Raw genomic sequence first — 6,129 nt, forward strand, 5'->3', positions numbered from 1 at the left:
GGCATTGAATGGCGGCTGATAAGAGGGGAAGAGGGAGGTAACTTCCCAGAAAAGGACACGGGCTCTGGAACTGGTCAGACGCTGGTCCAGGCTGCCTCCACGATGGCCAACGCCTGGGACCCGGGCCACTGACTTGCACTCTCTGAACCCTTAGCTTCTGTCTCGACGCAGACATGATGCTGGGATCTCCCCGATGACTCCTTTCGTGTTGTTGAGTCTGTTCTTCCCATCAGACTGCCAGGGGCACAGCTGTGAATAAGTTGTGCATTCCCCTCTCTGTAGGAACTTGAGTCTAGACGGGGAGTCGATGACAAATCGAAAGAGCATCAAGAATGTATCTGCACTGGGAAGGTGGGGTCAAACAGCTAGAGCTCGTGCTCTGTGTGGGGGGTCCCAGGCTTGATCCCAGGCCCACCAGATGGTCCCCTAACCACTCCTAGGAGTGAACTCCATGCACGGAGCTGAGAGTAGAACCCAAGAATCACTGGGTGTGCCCTCAAAAGAAAGCAAAACAAAACCCAGAAAAAGAATCAGAATGTTTCTGTTCTTTATTTTGTTTTGTTTAGGGGTCACTGGGTGTGGCTATGTTCAGGGATCATTCCTGGCAGTGCTCACGGGACCAGGTTACCCCAGGAATCAAATGTGGGTTTCCAACACACAGAGCATGTGCCAGCCCATTGAACTCATTCTCTGGTCCAAACAGCTGTTTTTATTCTTTCTTTCTTTCTCTCTCTCTTTCTTTTCTTTCTTTCTTTCTTTCTTTCTTTCTTTCTTTCTTTCTTTCTTTCTTTCTTTCTTTCTTTCTTTCTTTCTTTCTTTCTTTCTTTCTTTCTTTCTTTCTTTCTTTCCTTCCTTCTTTCTTTCTTTCTTTCTTTCTTTCTTTCTTTCTTTCTTTCTTTCTTTCTTTCTTTCTTTCTTTCTTTCTTTCTTTCCTTCCTTCCTTCCTTCCTTCCTTCCTTCCTTCCTTCCTTCCTTCCTTCCTTCCTTTTTTTCTTTCCTTTTTTTGAGAAGCAAGAGTTTTTATTGAAACTCATCTAGAAAGATATGAGGGAAGAGAAGCCAGTGTTCAAGAGAGAACACAGAGGGTAGGGCGTTTGCCTTGCACGCCGCCGACCAGGGTTCGATTCCCAGGATCCCATATGGTCCCCTGAGCACCGCCAGGAGTAATTCCTGAGTGCAGAGCCAGGAGTGACCCCTGTGCAATGCTGGGTGTGACCCAAAAACCAAAAAAATAAAAAAATAAAAAAGAGAGAGAAAGAGAGAACACAAGCTTCTCCAGAGTGAAGTAAGCGAGCAAAGAGATAAGGGAGTGAGAGGAAGAGCACCGGGCCCCGATGACTGTTCTTTCACAGGGGCTGCTCTGAGTATGATGCTCAACGCAAGGAAGAGAATTGGATGTGGGTTACTGATGGGAAGCAGAGTAAGTCTTCTATTGACTTGCTTAGTTTCTGGTTTTTGGGCCACACCAGACAGAGCTTGGGGTTATTCCTGGCTCTCAGCTTGGGGATCATTCTGGGGGTAGGGGGAAGGCTCAGGGCACCATATGGGATTCTGGGGATCGAATCAAACCTGGTTTGACTACTTGTAAGGCAAGCACTCTACCTGCTCTATAGATCTCTCTGGTCCTGGGAGTAACTTAGATACAGGAGTGAGAGGCAGAGAGTGACCTGGGGCACCTGGGGGAATGCTGAAGGCCTGGGGGAGAAATGAGGCCCACCCTGCAGGAAAAGCACTCAGGTAGGAGGGCTAGCGGGGACACGGTGTGGAGGCTGGAGTGGCCTTGACTTGCTCGAAGGTGAGGTCAGAGAAGCTGTGTAAGGTTCACGTGGAGTTGGGGGAGGGGGTTGGCATGATGGTTCAAAGGACTGTAGCCAGGGGGCTGGACTGATAGCATAGCGGGTAGGGCATTTGCCTTGCATGCGGCTGACCCGGGTTCGATTCCCAGCATCCCATACGGTCCCCTGAGCACCTCCAGGAGTTCATTCCTGAGTACATGAGCCAGGAGTAACCCCTGAGCATCACTGGGTGTGACCCCAAAAGCAAAAAAAAAAAAAAAAGACACAAAGGGCTGTAGCCCTTGCTGCTTGCAGGAGCCCTGGGTTGGACCCTGGTACCACGTGGTTTTCTGAGTACCCCCAGGTATGTGCTCCCCCTCAGAAATAAAGTGAAGAGGGAACTGGGATGATAGTATGGCAAGCTGGACACTTGCCTTGCACATGGTTGATTCAATCCCCAGCACCCCTCAGGTCCCTTGAGCCCCGCTCTGAGCACAGAGCCTCATGCTATACAAGGACCTTACCTGCTGCTGCTCTATCTCTCTCTCTTGCCACCCCCCTCTCTGTTCTTAGAATTGATTCATGCTTCAGACCCCATCCTCGGTGTACAGGACTCACTGGCCCTGCCGTTAAAGTTCCAGAGCCATCCCACCACCCTAAAGACCCCTGTTTCCACCCTATCCTGGCCCCCCAATGCATTCCCACCCTGCTTTACACTCTGAGAGCCTCCATAGTTTTCAATGAGGGTGGGTGTTTTCTGTTTCGCTTTGGTTTGGGGACACACCCTCTGGTGCTCATTGCCACTCTGGATGCGGTGCTGGGGGGTTGCTCGGGGACCACGTAATGTCAGGAGGGAAGCCAGGGCCCCCATAGGTGAGGCAAGTCCTGAGCCCCCCATCCCCAGCCTAGGAGTTTGCTTTTGGCTTCTTTGTGAGTTTCTTAGTCTTCGTTACTCATGTTTCACCTATAAGGGAAGCCATCTGATGATTGTATTCCTCTTTCTCTTCCTTCCTTCATTAAGCAGAGTCACCTCCAGTTCTACCCAGTTTCTCCCAAATGACACCATTTCATCTCTAGTGTTCCATAAAGTATGATATCATAGCCTTTCTTTCTTTTCTTTCTTTCTTTCTTTCTTTCTTTCTTTCTTTCTTTCTTTCTTTCTTTCTTTCTTTCTTTCTTTCTTTCTTTTTTCTTTTTCTTTTCTTTGTGTGTGTGTGTGTGTGTGTGTGTGTGTGTGTGTGTATGTGTGCCACATCCAGTTGTGCTCTGAGATTACTCTTGGCTCTATACTCAGGGATCATTTCTGGCAGTGCTTGGGGGACCTTATGGCATATGGGATGCTGAGAATTAAGTCTGGGTTGGCCGTGCATGCAAGTCAAGTGCCCTACCCACTGTACTATTGTTCTGGCCCCTCTTTCTTCCTTCCTTCTTTCCTTTCCATTTTAAATACAGTTTTGGGGGGGAAAGGTATGGGGGATGGGCCACACCCAGCTGTGCTCAGGATTTACTCCTGATTCTGTGGTCAGGGATCACAATGACAGAGCTTGGGGGACCATATGTGGTGCCAGGGATCGAACCCTGGTCGGCTGCATGTAAGGTACCCCTGGAGGTAGCTCAAACACCGCTGTTACCACATCAAAGAGAAACAGAGGTGGGAAAATACAGGATTCAGGCTGGTTCAGTGATGCTAGAGATTCTAGCTTTTTTCTGTGGGGTTTGTTTTGGGGCTTTAGTGAAGACTAATTTGCATACATTAAAATTTACCAGGTTTTTTGTTTTTGTTTTGTTTTTGCTTTGATGGTGGGGGAGCGTACACCACGCTATGCTCAGGACTTACTCTTGGCTCTGTGCTCAGAAGTCACTCAAATCAGTGCCTGGGGGACCATATGTGATGCTGCAAATTGAATCAGGTCAGCTATACACAATGTAAACCTCTTACCCACTGTGCTATTTCTCCAACCCAAACTTACCAGTTTTAATTGTAAAATTAGTTAAGTTTTCAGGCTGGAGTGATAGTCTGGGTGGGTCGGCATTTGACTTGCACACAGCTAACCATGGTTCAATCCCTGGCATCCCATCTGCTCCCCTGAGTGCAAATCCAAGAGCAACACTTGAGCATCACTGAATGTGCCCCCCCCCCCAAATTAGTTAATTTTTGACAAAGATACACAGTCAGGTTATCACCATCACAAACCTGATGTGGGACTTTTTTTTTTTATCCAGAGTGTTGCCTTCTGCCCTCATCATGGCCTGTCCCACCCCACCCCTCGCCATGCCAGATAGTCACTGGCTTTGCCACTCTAGCCTGTTCTGGACTCTTACTTACAAAGACAACAGAGAGAAGCATAAATAAAGTATGTGCTTCTATTTCTGGGCAACTTTTACTTAGCATTTTGCTTTTAAGAATCAATTATTTTGCCTTGTTAGATGTAGTTTTTGTTCTGTTTTGGTGTCTTGGCCACACTCAGTATGCTGAGGGCTTATTCCTGATGCCATGCGCAGGGATCTCTCCTGGTGCGGCTCAGGCGATCATATATGGTGCCCGGGAGGGGTGTGCATGCAAGGCAAGAGTCCTGCCCACCCAGCCCCCTTCGATGGGGTCTTAACGGCACAAACAACGTTATATAAATAATTCTATGTCTAGCTAAATAATAGTGGCCTGCAGTGAGAGGACTAATGAAGGCTGAAAAATCAATGAGAGAATGTCAGAAATGAGGCTTATGCTCAATCCAATTCTGTCTACTGCATTCCATCCAGGTGGGAAAAGAGAGAGACAGAGAGACAGAGAGAGACAGAGACAGACAGACAGACAGACAGACAGAATAAGCACCCAGAAAGAACAGGGTGGGGTGAGAGGGAGGGAGCCAGCTGGAGCTATTTCTGTTGCCTGAGCAGAGGCAGTGGGAATGGAGAGGGGGCAGGATCTGGTCACAGGGAGCAGGCACAGAATCTGAGATCGCCACCTCGATGAGGTGTGTGTGACGCAGAGAGCCAGGCGCAGCCTGGACAGCTCAGTCCCACTCATGGGTAGAGCAGACTGGACAGGTCCCGGAGACCTGCAGAGGGGGTTCAGCCCGGACACCTGGGCTCTGTAGGCTTGCTTGAATGTTCCTAGCCCTGGCCAGACCCCTGCCGAACAGCCTTGAGGTTCATGTTGAAAACTCTTTGAGCACTCAATCAAGAATGAAAGATTGAGGCTGCAGCGATAGTACAGCAGGTAGGGCTTGCATATGCGGCTGACCTGGGTTCAATTCCTGCCATTCCATATGGTGCCACGGGCACCACCAGGAGTAATTCCTGAGTACAGAGCCAGGAGTAGCCCCTGAGCATTGCCAGGTGTGACCTGAAAAGTAAATAGATAAATAAATAAAGTTAAGAATCAAAGACCACGGGGCTGGAGAGATTGTAAGTACAATGGGTAGGACATTCTCGCCCTGCATGCAGCTGAACTGGGTTCAATCCCTGGCACCTCTACGGTGCCCCAGCACTGCCAGGAATGATGACTGAGCACTGAGCCAGGAATAACCCCTGAACACTGCTCAATCCCCTCCCATCTCAGGACAGAGGCCTCCTCGGGGGCTTCTGCCTGTGGGGAAGTGGGGAAGGAGGGCAATGTTGGGGGCTCTAAGTGAACCCCTCTGGGTAAGAAACTAAGGGTTTGAGGCGTGCACAGGCTGCTTGCCCTGGGCCTGCGGCCCTCCCTCAGACCCACCGTGACATCTGCTTCTCCAATAGCCTGGCCCGAGGGAAGAGCGCGCCCAGGACAGGAGCAGCTGTGAAAATCCTTCCACCGGCGGTAAAAATAGCCGTGACCTCTCTTGCCCCGTTCTCTATGGGCCTGGACATGTTTGTTTGCTCAGCTTTGAAGCTCAGAATCATTCCCCAGACCTTGAACTTGAGGAAGAAAGCAGGAAGGGTCACGGGCGCTGGTCAGGCCCTGGCAGGTTTCCCCGGAGAAAGTTGAGCGAGGGAGAGGGGGGCCTGGCCCCGCTTCTCTCAGTCACACGCACACACCCAGACGACAGCCTGGCACAGGGCTCAGGTGGGCCGCCCACTGCGCGTGGTGAGTCACCCAGCTCCCAGCAGGTCCAGCCTTGCTGTTGGCACCGCAGACCAGCCCGTGGCCCCTGGCCCCAAGGAGGTGGGTGATTCTTCCGGGCAGTCCCCACCCGGGCGGGGAGTATGGAGGCACTCACCCTCAGGGCTTCTATCACGGCACCCTCTGAGGGGTGCAGGGTTCTGGTCTAGGAAAAAGGGAAGCAGAATGCCCAAAGATGAGGTGCCCCCGCCCAGTCCCTGAAGGAAGGGGCTGGCTGGGATGGCAGAGAGGCCAGACGGAGGGGGTCTCAGCCTG

The sequence above is a fragment of the Sorex araneus genome, chromosome 5, assembly GCF_027595985.1.
Source record: "Sorex araneus isolate mSorAra2 chromosome 5, mSorAra2.pri, whole genome shotgun sequence".
In the NCBI taxonomy this organism is placed as follows: Eukaryota; Metazoa; Chordata; class Mammalia; order Eulipotyphla; family Soricidae; genus Sorex; species Sorex araneus.